The 13764-nt window shown below is 51.1% G+C and overlaps 1 protein-coding gene and 1 long non-coding RNA gene across 12 annotated transcripts in view; one reads left to right on the plus strand and one right to left on the minus strand.

Annotated features, from left to right (window-relative positions):
- Positions 1-13764, minus strand: part of LOC127039341 (zinc finger protein 436-like) — a 782343-nt gene that overhangs the window by 448771 nt on the left and 319808 nt on the right. The gene's annotated exons all lie outside the window — the stretch shown is intronic.
- LOC127039472 (uncharacterized) overlaps positions 1-13764 on the plus strand; it is a 591654-nt gene that overhangs the window by 448668 nt on the left and 129222 nt on the right. The window lies entirely within an intron of this gene.

Consider the following 13764-nt stretch of genomic DNA (forward strand, 5'->3'; position numbering starts at 1 on the left):
CCAGCAGCGAGTCTGGCTCCTCCATTGTCGCACCTGAAATGCTGGTGGTGGGCATTTCCCAACCTCATAACATATCTCAGTAATGCACACACAGCAAACTTTATAACTCCCCAACCAATGCTACACACACAGTCCAACACAATATTAATGTTCAACAGATCAAGACTTTTGAAATGATACCTCACCAGGCAGACTTTGTACAAACCGTATCATTATTATATGAGAGTGGTGAATATGGGGCTTCCAGGTGCTGCTTTGAGCACAGTGTGCCACACCTGAGCTGACTTTGCAATGGAGAGAGTCCATCTCTCCTGGGATAAAGATGACAGCATGGCCGGCCTGGGTCATCTGACTTGGGCCCATGGAGCTACAGGTGAGGGGCTAAAAACTGTGGTGCGGATATTTGTGTTCACACTGAAGCCTGGGTTGAGAAACCCTCACCCTTCCTGGGGTTCAGAGGTTGGGCTCAAGCCCCTATGTCTGCACTGTAATTTTATCGTCTTGCAGCCCAAGCCCCACAAGCCTGAGTCAGCTGGCCGGGCTTTGAGACAGGTGCCCTGGGTGTGTTAATCGCAGTGTAGACATAACATTAGGCTACATCTCCAGTGCAATGAAACACCCACGGCTGGCCCAGGTCACATTAATCAGGGTCATGCGGCTTGGTCTATAGTAAAGTTGCAGTGTCCGTGTCTCGGCTCAGGCTGAGTCCCCTGCTCTAGGAGCCCAGAAGGTCAGGAGGGAGTTTAGCAAGTGGAAATGGTAAAACTGCATTGAGGGGACTGGACCACTGACCTACCAGCTCTTAACACCCAAACTTTCGGTAACTCTGTTAGCAGTGCCTGTGAGTGTAATTTAAACCATAATAAAAACCACACTGGGCTAGTCCAAAGGTCTGTCTAGCTCTGAATCTTGTTTTCTGACAGTCGCCAACACCTGGTGCCTCAAAAGCCACTCAACCAAGCACCACTACGAGTTGAACCCAGGATCTCCTGTTTACCAAACAGGTGCTGTAATCAGCTAAGCTATGGTGCCTGCTGTTACTTAAAGCATCGTGTCTGCCCACACCTGACTCCGCCAATCCCCAGTGAGCCCTGTTTGCTCGTGTTTGGATTCTGTAAAACAGAGGAGCAGGGGAAGGTTTACTCCCAAGGTGTGTGAGTGATTATTTGGACAGGTCTACACTACAAAATTAGGTCAGTGTAACCACATTACTTAGATGTATAAAAAATTTACACTCCCCCAAGCAATGCAGTTATAGCAAACTAATGCCGGTGTAGCTAGCAGCTCAGCAGTCAGAACGTTCTGGAGCTATGAAAGGGGAGGGGCCCAGCCTCTAGCAGGAATGGAGGGCCGGCGAGTTCACAGCAGGCATTGTGGGATACTGCAGGAGGCCAGTTATGGTGATATAATGAACAGCAGCATTTACACTGACAATTTGTTGCTTTAAGTTTGCTGCAAAAAGCTCTAGGCCTCTCATCAAGGTGGTTTTATTTTGTCACCAAAACAGGGCAGTTTTGTGGCCAGACGTGGCATTGCAGTGTGTGCCGCAGCCAAAAGCTGGTGACCAAGGGAGCGTTGTGTGTTTTTCACACACCTGAGCAATATAATGATGCTAAAATAACTTTGTAATGTGAATCTTTGGCCAGGTCTGCACACACACAGCTTGCAAGAAAAATGTCACCTGCAGAATCCAAACACATGCAAAGCTTGTCAGGCCCTGGTGGGGATGGCAGGGAGTCAGGTGTGAGCAGACAATATCCCTTAGCCACAGGCCAGCACCATGGCTTAGATGGCTAAAGCACCTGCCTTGTAAACAGGCGACCCTGGGTTCAACTCCCAGTCGTGCCTTGTTGAGTAGCTCTTAGCGCACCTGGTATTGGCTACAGCCAGAGGATAGAACTAGATGGACCTTCAGTCCAGTGTGGCTGTTCTTATGGTTTAAATTATGCTCACAGGCACTTATAATAGAGTTACTGAAAGTTTGGGAGTTAAGAGCTGATAGATCAGTGTTCCAGCCCGTCACAGATGACCCCCTCCCTCTGGGATGGGGCAGGTCTGAGCTCTCACACCAAAAGGCTCATTGTGGCTGCCAGAATCTGTGGTCAGCTCATTTAGTTTACACCAAGGGTTGAGTCCTGCTTTGTGCACCATGTGTGAGAATGTAAAAGCAGCAAAGAATCCTGTGGCACCTTATAGATGAACAGACGGTTTGGAGCATGAGCTTTCGTGGGTGAATACCCACTTCTTCAGATGCATGTAATGGAAATATCCAGGGGCAGCTATATATATGTGTGCTAGCAAGCAAGCTAGAGATAACGAGGTCAGTTCAATCAGGGAGGATGAGGCCCTGTTCTAGCAGTTGAGATGTGAAAACCAAGAGAGGAGAAACTGGTTCTGTAATTGGCAAGCCATTCACAGTCTTTGTTCAATCCTGAGCTGATGGTGTCAAATTTGCAGATGAACTGAAGCTCAGCAGTTTCTCTTTGAAGTCTGGTCCTGAAGTTTTTTTGCTGCAGGATGGCCACCTTAAGGTCTGCTATCGTGTGGCCAGGGAGGTTGAAGTGCTCTCCTACAGGTTTTTTTTGTATATTGCCATTCCTAATGTCTGATTTGTGTCCATTTATCCTTTTCCGTAGAGACTGTCCAGTTTGGCCGATGTACATAGCAGAGGGGCATTGCTGGCATATGATGGCATATATTACATTGGTGGATGTGCAGGTGAATGAACCAGTGATGGTGTGGCTGATCTGGTTAGGTCCTGTGATGGTGTCGCTGGTGTAGATATGTGGGCAGAGTTGGCATCGAGGTTTGTTGCATGGATTGGTTCCTGAGCAAGAGTTATTATGGTGTGGTGTGCAGTTACTGGTGAGAATATGTTTCAGGTTGGCAGGTTGTCTGTGGGCAAGGATTGGCCTGCCACCGAAAGCCTGTGAAAGTGTGGGATCATTGTCCAGGATGGGTTGTAGATCCTTGATGATGCATTGGAGGGGTTTTAGCTGGGGGCTGTATGTGATGGCCAGTGGAGTCCTGTTGGTTTCTCTCTTGGGTTTGTCTTGCAGTAGGAGGCTTCTGGGTACACGTCTGGCTCTGTTGATCAGGACTCCACTGGCCATCACATACAGATTTTGAGATACAAACTGGTTTAGTCTGAATGGGATTTTCTGACAGAAATGGTTTCAGTGAAATTTCCCCACCATCTCGATCCCTGGGCTCTATCCCTACCTCTAAGGAGGGTTTGTCTGTTAGAACAGAAGTCAGGACCGCTGGCTTCTCTTTCTGGCTCTGCCACCGCCTTTATGTGTAGGACCTTGGGTAGGTCACTTCCCTTCTCTGGACCTCAGGCTCCTCCCCATCTGTCCAATTGGAACAGGGACAGTTCCCTGCGCCTTTCCACGTTGTGCCGTCCCCCCCCCGGGCCCCTGCCCTGAGGTGCCCTACTTGTGGCAGCTCCCCCCCTCCACCCTGAGGTGCCCCTCTTGTGGCAACTCCCCCGCTCTGCCCTGCGGCACCCCCCTCGCCCCAGCTCACCCCTGCTCCGAGCACGAGCACCCCGAGCACACCGTGGCCGCTTCAATTCTCCGACTCCCAGGCTTGCAGCTCCTAAGCCTGCCAGGCAGTCAAACACCCTCCTCTGAGCCACAGCAGCCCTGACAGTTGACAATAGAGGCACCTTAACCCCGAGTTCCTTCAATGTGTCCCCCTCGGGGGTCCAGCTCCAACCACCAGATACTCGGGGTATGTGTATACCACCTTCCCAATCAGTTGGCAGCGATTGATCCAGCAGGGGTCGATATATCACGTCTAGTGTAGGTGCAACACATCGAGTGCTCTCCCCTCGACTGCTGTACTCCAGCTCGGTGAGAGACGCAGGCAGAGTCTACGGGAGCTGCAGCAGTCAACTCACCGCGACTGTGACATTATAAGTATAATCTAATATCTCATTGAAAGGTGACAGGGCCAGAAAGAGTTAATTAACTCACCTCACCGACTGACCTGACCTGTGGGTGAACCTTAAGAACTGGTTAGCAAGATATGTAAATGAACAGAGCTTTGAAATGCAAGTCTGCAGTGTTAGAGGTAGAAGGGGAGGTATTTGCTCAGGTCTTGTGATGTCAGCAAACAAGTCTTGCCTATTGCTATAATTTTAATTCAAAGAGCAAAAAAGGAATATTAACATTTATGATGATACTTGAGTGAAATAGTATTATTGTCTCTGTGTCTCTTTGAAGGTTGTGGTAACCTCTATTTGAACTGTTTGATGGATAAATTACCCTGTACTAATTGCCAGGATGTTTGGAAGGAGAGTTAAGCCTATTGTTTTCTCAGGCCGAAAGGCTGCTGGAAATGTATGGGAACCCTGGGACACGATCCTTCTTCATCTCAGATCTGCTTTGGGTTTCAAGAGGGGGAAACCTTAAGCCACAAGGATTGAGATTCCCAGTCATTGACTGGAGCCACCCTGAATATGGAAATTGGACTATAACCTATGGACTATTTCTAAAAGAACTTTCGGCAACTACAAGTTCACCTCTACTATGTATCTGAACCTCAAGAATTGAATTCAGATTGATATGTCTATTAATCTTTTAACCAACACTCTCTCTCTTTTCTTTTCTAATACATTTTAGTTTAGTTAATAAGAATTGGCTATAGCATGTATTTTGGGTGAGATTTAAGTTATAATTGAACCTGGGTATATGGCTGATCCTTTGGGATCGGAAGAATCTTTTCTTTTATATGATGAAGCAAGATTTTCAGGAATCATCATCATATCTGACACGTGTGTCTGGACGGAGGCCTGAGGCTGGTACTTTAAGGGAACTGCGTGGTTTAAACTTCTAAGTAACCAGTGAGGTACTACAGAAGCTGTTTAATGCTGGCTTGGTAAATCTAAGTATTGAAATAACCAGCAGCATTTGGGATTTGTCTGCCCTGTTTGTTTGCAGTTCACCCTGATTGAGTGACCTCAGATGGCTCCCACAGGCAGCACCGTCACACCTACATCCAGGCTGTAGGGGTCTGGGGGATCTTAGGGGTCTTCGGGTGCACAGATACCTACGTCCAGGCCATAGGGGTCCCTGGGGGGCTTAGAGAGTTTTTTGGGGGGACACGGATACCAATCTCCAGGCTTTAGGAGTCCCAGGGGGGCTTAGGGGGTTAGTGGGGTCCACATATTCCTACATCCAGGCTGTAGTGGTACCAGGGGGGCTTAGGGGGTTAGTGGGGGGCATAGATACCTACGTCCAGGCTGGAGGAATCTTGGGAGTCTTAGGGGATTTTTGGTGGCCCAAGATACCTATGTCCAGACTGTAGGGGTACCAGGGCGTCTTAGGGGTTCGGGTGGGCACAGATACGTATGTCCAGGATGTATCGGTCCCGGGGGGGGGTTAGAGATTTTGTGAGGGTCACAGATATCTACGTCCAGATTGTAGATGTCCAGGGGGATGTTGGGGGGTTGGGGGGGTACAAATACCTACGTCCAGGCAGTAGGGGTTCCTGGGGGGGTTAAGGAGTTTCTGAGGGGCACGTATACCTACATGCACACTAGAGTGTCCCAGGGGGCTTCTGGAGTCTATATGGGGCACAGATACCAATGTCCTGGCTCTATAGGTCCCTGAGGGGCTTAGAAGGTTTGTGGGGGGCACAGATACCTAAGTTCAGGCTGGAGGGGTCCTGGAGGGGCTTAGGGTCTGTCACGGACTGTGGGGGAGTCCGGTCTGGCACCCTTCTTTCTGGGACTCACAGTGACTCTCAGCCAGCCAGTAAAACAGAAGGTTTATTGGACAACAGGAGTGAAGGATATAGCAGAGTTTGGAGGCACAAGCAGGACCCCGCAATCGAGTCATTCTGGGGGTTCACGAAACTTAGTTCCCAGTTTGGGATTCCCTGAATTCCAACCACCCAGTCCAAAACCGAAACTGAACTAACCCAACTCCCTCCAGCCGGCCCCGTCCAGTGTTCAGCTTCCTCGGCAAAGTTGCTGACCCTCTCCCCCTTGCCTAGCTCGAGTTACAGGCTGAGCACGTGTCCTGTCCTAAAGTCACCTGCTGCTCTCCCATCCCCCACACAGACAGTCCGTATTCCATCACAGTAATGCACAGAGCATATCCCGCATGGAGCAACAGTGACACCGTGTGGCCACACCAGGTAATGCACAGAGCATTTTCCGCATGGAGCAACAGTGACACCATGTGGCCACGCAGGGTAATGCACAGAGCACTTCCCATGGAGCAACAGTGACACTGTGTGGCTATACAGGGTTATGCACAGAGCATTTCCTGCATGGAGCAACAGTGACACTGTATCAGAGGGGTAGCCGTGTTAGTCTGGATCTTTAAAAACAGCAAAGAGTCCTGTGGCACCTTGTAGACTAACAGACGTTTTGGAGCATGAGTTTTTGTGGGGGAATACCCATATGGACTTTTTTTGAGGGTCGAAATGACAGTCTGGACGCTACATTGTATGCTTCCGCCGACATGCACAGGCAGAAATTGTGGAAAAACAACATTGCTTGCCTCATAACCTAAGTCGTGCGGAACGCAGTGCCATCCACAGCCTCAGAAACCACCCAGATATTATTATCAAAGAGGCTGACAAAGGAGGTGCTGTTGCAACATGAACAGGTTTGACTATCAAAAGGAGGCTGCCAGACAACTCTCCAACACTAAATTCTACAGGCCACTTCCCTCAGATCCCACTGAGGAATACACTAAGAAACTGCACCATCTACTCAGGACACTCCCTACACTAACACCGGAACAAATCAACAAACCCTTAGAGCCCAGACCAGGGTTATTCTATCTACTCCCCAAGATCCACAAACCCGGAAATCCTGGACACCCCATCATCTCGGGCATTGGCACTCTCACTGAAAGACTGTCTGGATATGTGGACTCTCTACTCAGACTCTATGCCACCAGCACTCACAGCTATCTCTGTGACACCACTGATTTCCTGAGGAAACTACAACGCATTGGTGACCTTCCAGGAAACACTATCCTAGCCATCATGGATGTAGAGGCTCTCTACAGCAACATCCCACACACAGATGGAATACAAGCTGTCAGGAACACTATCCTTGATGATGCCACAGCACAACTGGCTGCCGAGCTCTGTGCTTTTATCCTCAAACACAACTATTTCAAATTTGATGACAATATATATCTCCAGATCAGTGCCACAGCTATTGGCACTGGCATGGCCCCACAATATGCCAATATTTTTATGGCCGACCTGGAACAACGCTTCCTCAGCTCTCGTCCACTCACGCCTCTTCTCTACCTACGCTACATTGATGACATCTTCATCATCTGGACCCATGGGAAGGAGTCTCTGGAAAAATTCCACCATGATTTCAACAGCTTCCACCCCACCATCAACCTCAGCCTGGACCAATCGATACGGGAGGTCCACTTCCTAGACACCACAGTGCAAATAATGATGGTCACATTACCACCACCCTATACCGAAAACCTACCGACCGCTATGCCTAACTTCATGCCTCCAGCTTCCATCCTGGGCACATCACACGATCCATTGTCTACAGCCAAGCACTGAGGTACAACCGCATCTGCTCTAAACCCTCAGACAGAGACCAACACCTACAAAATCTCCACCAAGCATTCTCAAAACTACAATACCCACATGAGGAAATAAGGAAACAGATCAACAGAGCCAGATGTGTACCCAGAAGCCTCCTACTGCAAGACAGACCCAAGAAAGAAACCAACAGGACTCCACTGGCCATCACATACAGTCCCCAGCTAAAACCTCTCCAACGCATCATCAGTGACCTACAACCCATCCTGGACAATGATCCCACACTTTCACAGGCCTTGGGTGGCAGGTCAGTCCTCACCCACAGGCAACCTGCCAACCTGAAACATATTCTCATCAGTAATTGCACACCGCACCATAGTAACTCTAGCTCAGGAACCAATCCATGCAACGAACCTCGGTGCCAACTCTGCCCACATATCTACACCAGCGACACCATCACAGGACCTAACCAGATCAGCCACACCATCACCGGTTCATTCACCTGCACGTCCACAAATGTAATATACGCCATCATATGCAAGCAATGCCCCTCTGCTATGTACATTTGCCAAACTGGACAGTCGCTATGGAAAAGGATAAATGGACACAAATCAGATATTAGGAATGGCAATATACAAAAACCTATAGGAGAACACTTCAACCTCCCTGGCCACACGATAGCAGACCTTAAGGTGGCCATCCTGCAGCAAAAAAACTACAGGACCAGACTTCAAAGAGAAACTGCTGAGCTTCAGTTCATCTGCAAATTTGACACCATCAGCTCAGGATTAAACAAAGACTGTGAATGGCTTGCCAGTTACAGACCCAGTTTCTCCTCCTTTGGTTTTCACACCTCAACTGCTAGAATAGGGCCTCATTCTCCCTGATTGAACTACCTCATTACCTCTAGCTTGCCTGCATATATATACCTGCCCCTGGAACTTTCCACTACTTGCATCTGATGAAGTGGGTATTCACCCACGAAAGCTCATGCTCCAAAACGTCTGTTAGTCTATAAGGTGCCACAGAACTCTTTGCTGCTTTTACAGATCCAGACTAACACGGGAAACCCCTCTGATAAGTGACACCATGTGGCCACACAGAGTATTACGCAGATCATTTCCCACATGGAGCAACAGTGACGCTGTGTGGCCACCCAGGGTAATGCCCAGAGCTTTTATCTCAGAGGAACAGTGACACCGTGTGGCCATGCAGGGTAATGCACAGATCATCACACCTGTGTAGAGGCTGTAGAGATCCCTGGGGGTCTTAGGGGTCATGGGGGGCACAGATAGCTACGTCTAGGCTGGAGGCATTCCAGTGGGGATTAGGGGCATCATGGGGGACACAAATATCTACATCTGGGCTGGAGAGGTCCCTGGATGGCTTAGGGGGTTGTGGTGAGCACAGATACATACGTCCAGGCTGTAGTGGTCCCTAGGGGTTTAGGGAGTTGGTGAGGGGCACAGAAACCTATGTATGGTCTGGAGGGCTCCCTGGGGGACTTAAGGGGTTGTGGTTGCGCAGATACGTACGTCTCGGTTGGAGGGGGCCCTGGGGAGCTTAGGGGGTTTGTGTGGCATACACATAGCTACAACCAGGCTGGTGGGGGCCCTATGGGTCTTAGGGGGGTTGTGGGGGGCAGAGATACCTACGTTCAGGCTGGAGAGGTCCTAGGGAGGGCTTAGGGGGTTCCTGGCGGTCACAAATATCTACGTCCAGGCTGGAGGGTTTCTGGGGGTATTAGGAAGTTGTGGGGAGGCACAGATACCTATTTCGATGCTGTAGGGGTCCCGGGGTTGCTTTGGGGCATTTTGGGGTACAGATACCTACGTCCATGCTGTAGGGGTCGCTAGGAAGATCAATGTGTTTGTGAGGGTGCACAGATACCTACGTCTAGGCTATAGGGATCCTGGGGGGGCTTAAGGGTTTGTGAGAGGGACAGATACCTTCATCCAGGCAAGAGGGGTTCTGGGGGCCTTAGGGGGTTTGTGTTGGGCACAGATACCTACGTCTAGGCTGGAGGGGTTCTGGGGGGCTTAGGGAGGTTGTGGGGATCTCAGATAACTATGTCGAGGCTTGAGGGGTCCCATCGTGGCCTAGGGGGTTTGTGGGGGAAACAGATACCTGCATCTAGGCTGGAGGGGTTTCGGGGGTCTTTGGAGGATTGTGGGGGCACAGATACGTATGTCCATGCTGGAGGGGCCCCGTCGTGTCTTAGGGGATTCGTGGGGTCAGAGATACCTACGTCTAAGCTGTAGGGGTCCCGGGGGGGATTAGCTGTGTTGGGGGGGATCAGACACCTACGTCCTGATTGTAGGTGGCCCTGGGTAGCTTAGGCGGTTTTTGGGGGTCACAGATACAAACATCCATGCTGTAGGGGTCCCGAGGGTCTTTGTGGGGCTCTGAGGGTCACAGATACCTACCTACAGGCTGGAGGGGTCCTCTGGGTCTTAGGGGGTTTGTGGGGCATACAGATGCCTACATCTGGGCTTGTGGGTTCCTTGGGGGGCTTAGAGGTTTGTGGGGAGCACAGATACCTTTATCCAGCCTAGATGGGTCCCAGTGGGATTAGGGAGCTGTGGGGGGCACAACCTATGTAAGCAGAAGCAAGATGAACTCTACCTTGACATCTGGTGGTGAATTATGGTGAGTGTGGAAAAGAATTTCAGGGCTGATCGTGTTTGCATAGACACACCCACTCCACCTGACACGGCCACGGCAGCCTGGGATGGTTGCTTTGGCAGCTGTGGTATCCCCAGTTTATTTGTTGTTGGGGCATGAGATGTGGAGTGTTGTCATCCTGATTGTGTGGATGAGGATCGGTGAAACTGCTTTGAGACAGGGATTCTCACCATCAATGAGTGGCACTCGCTAGACAAGGGAGTGGGCTCCTTGAGTGATCCAGAAACACCAATTGCATCTTTTTCTTTTTTAACAGTTGAATAGCAGCGTTGATTTTTGATTGTCTTAAGAATTGAAATTCCAGGTTCCTGAACTGAAATCACGGAAGAGCTGTGCTAGTTATTGGGGGAGTCTGAAGCTATAGGATGGAGCAGAGCAGCTGATGGAGAATAGCAGTTTGTGGGATTGTTGGAGTAGCCCATAAAGTGAGATGAGATGAGCACTTTTTGGGGACAGCTGGAGCAGATCACAGGTTGGCTAGCAGAGCAGATGGTGGGGAAGGTGGAAGCAGAATCCCACGGAGAGGCAAGGCAGTCGGCAGTGGACCACGTGAGGTGCCCCTTTCTACCCAGGCTGATGGGGGAAAACCATGCAGATAGACTCTTGAACTCTGGGGCTGCAGGACTGTGGGTGATTTTGGGGTTGCTGGACTCTTGAAACATTTAAGGTATTGGACTTTGGAGTCTTGGGGTGATTTGGGGACTGTTGGACTCAAGAGCCCAGGGAAAAGGACACGGCCTAGTTGAGGTGTTTTCCCAATTTAATGCTATGTTGTTTATCTCACATTATTAAACGTTTTCTGCTACACCCAGACTCTGTGCTTGCGAGAGGGGAAGTATTGTCTCTTTGAGGCACCTAGGGGTGCGTATGTAAGATTTTCCCATGTCACTGGGTGGGGGCTCGAGCTGGTCTGCATTACGTTGTAGGGAAGGTCTCCTATGTATTGAACCCAGTCCTTGCTGCTATCAATTCAGTCTGGTAGAAGGGTCCCACTTACGTCCAGGCTGTAGGGGTCCCTGGGGGGCTTCGGGGGTTTGTGGGGGACACAAATACCTGGGTCCAGGCTGTAGGGATCACTGGGGGGCTGAGGAGGTTCGTGGGGGGCACAGATATTTAGGTCCAGGCTGTAGGGGTCACTTGGGGGCTCAGGGGTTTGGTGAGGGGCACAGATACCTACGTCCAGGCTGCAGGGGTCCCGGAGGGGCTTAGGGGGTGTCACAGAGTATGGTGAGTGTGTGCACCCCTCTTCCTGGGACACACAGTGACTCAGCAAGCCAGTAAAACAGAAGGATTTTTTTGGCCAACAGGAACGAAGGATACAGCAGAGCTTTGGGGCACAACCAGGACCCCTCAATCGATTCCTTCTGGGGGTTCAGGAAGCTTAGTTCCCAGTTTGGGATTCCCTGAATTCCAACAACCCAGCTCCAAACCAAAACTGAACTAACTCCATCCAGCCGGCCCCTTTCTTTGTCCAGCTTTCCGGGCAAAGGTGCTGACCCTCTCCCCGCTGCCTAGCTCGAGTTACAGGCTTAGGTCCTGTCCCTCACCTAAAGTCACTCCCTGCTCTCCCATCCCCCACACAAACAGTCCCTACTCCATCACAGTAATGCCCAGAGCATTTCCCTCATGGAGCAACAGTGACACCCTGTGGCCACGCAGGGTAATGCACAGAGCATCACACCTACGTAGAGGCTGTAGAGATCCCTGGGGGCTTAGGGGTCATGGGAGGTACAGATAGCTACGTCCAGGCTGGAGGCATTCCAGAGGGGCTTAAGGGGGTTCGTAGAGTCACAGATACCTACGTCCAGGATGGTCGGGACCGTGGGGGAGTTAGGGGGGTTGTGGGGGGCATAAGTACTTGCGTCCAGGCTGTAGATGTCCTGGTGGGGATTAGGGGCTTCGTGGAGGACACCAATACCTATGTCTGGGCTGGAGGGGTCCCTGGATGGCTTAGGGAGTTGTGGTGAGCACAGTGGTCCCTGGGGGTTTAGGGACTTGGTGAGGGGCACAGATACCTATGTATGTCTTGGAGGGGTCCCTGGGGGGGCTTAGTGGTATTGTAGGGGACACAGATACCTACGTCCAGGCTATAGGGATTCTGGGGGGCTTAGAGCATCAGGGGGGCACAGATACCTACATCCAGGCTGGAGGGGTCCCGGGGAGCTTACGGGGTTTGTGGGGGCACAGATATGTAAGTCCAGGCTGGAGAGGTTCTGGGGAGGATTAGGGGCTTTTGTGGACAGCAGAGATACCTATCTCCAGGCTTTAGGGGTCACTAGGGGGCTTAGGGTTTTTTTGGAAGGCACAGATATCTATGTCCAGGTTGGAGTGGTTCCTGGGGGCTTTAGGGAGTTCCTTTGGGGCACAGATACCTAGGTCCATGCTGTAGGGATCCCCGGGTGGATTAGAGGTTTTCTGGGGGGCACAGATACATATGTCAGATACGCATGGATGTTTGTATCTGTGACCCCCACAAACCACCTAAGCTACCCAGGGCCACCTACCATCATGATGTAGGTATCTGTTCCCCCCCCCCCAGTACACCTAATTCCCCCTGGGACCCTTCCAGCCTAGACATAGTATCTCTGACCCCACGAATCCCCTAAGCCACGACAGGACCCCTCCAGCATGGAAATAGGTATCTGTGCCCCCACAACCCTCCTAAGACCCCAAAACCCCTCCAGCCTAGACGCAGGTATCTATGCACCCCACAACCCCCCTAGACCACGATGGGACCCCTCCAGTCTCGACATAATTATCTGAGCTCCCCACAACCCCCCTAAGCCCCCCAGAACCCCTCCAGCCTAGATGCAGGTATCTGTGCCCAACATAAACCTCCTAAGGTCCCTAGGACTCCTCTTGCCTGGATGAACGTATCTGTGCCCCTTACAAACACTTAAGCCCCCCCAGAATCCCTATATCCTGGACGTAGGTATCTGTGCACCCTCACGAACCCACTGATCCTCCCAGCGACCCCTACAGCATGGAAGTAGGTATCTGTACCCCAAAATGCCCCAAAGCAACCCTGGGACCCCTACAGCCTTGATATAGGTATCTGTGCCCCCCCACAACTCCCTAATCCCCCCAGAACTCCTCCAGCCTGGACGTAGATATTTGTGACCTCCAGGAACGCCCTAAGCCCTCCCCAGGACTTCTCCAACCTCATCATAGGTATCTCTGCCCCCCACAAGTCCCCTAAGATCCATAGGGCCCCCACCAGCGTGGTTGTAGCTATGTGTACGCCACACAAACCCCCAAGCTCCTCAGAGCCCCCTCCAACCTGGACGTAGGTATCTGTGGAACCACAAGCCCTTAGTTGCCCAGGGACTCCTCCAGACCATACGTAGGTGTCTGTGCCCCTTACCAACTCCCTAAACCCCCAGGACCACTACAGCCTGGACGTATGTATCTGTGCTCACCACAACCCCCTAAGCCGTCCAGGGACCTCTCCAGCCCAAACGTAGATATTTGTGTCCCCCATGAAGACCCTAATGCCCACCAGAATGCCTCCAGCCTGGATGCAGCTATCTGTGCCCCCCA

This window comes from Gopherus flavomarginatus, chromosome 23 (assembly GCF_025201925.1).
Source record: "Gopherus flavomarginatus isolate rGopFla2 chromosome 23, rGopFla2.mat.asm, whole genome shotgun sequence".
NCBI classification, from domain to species: domain Eukaryota; kingdom Metazoa; phylum Chordata; order Testudines; family Testudinidae; genus Gopherus; species Gopherus flavomarginatus.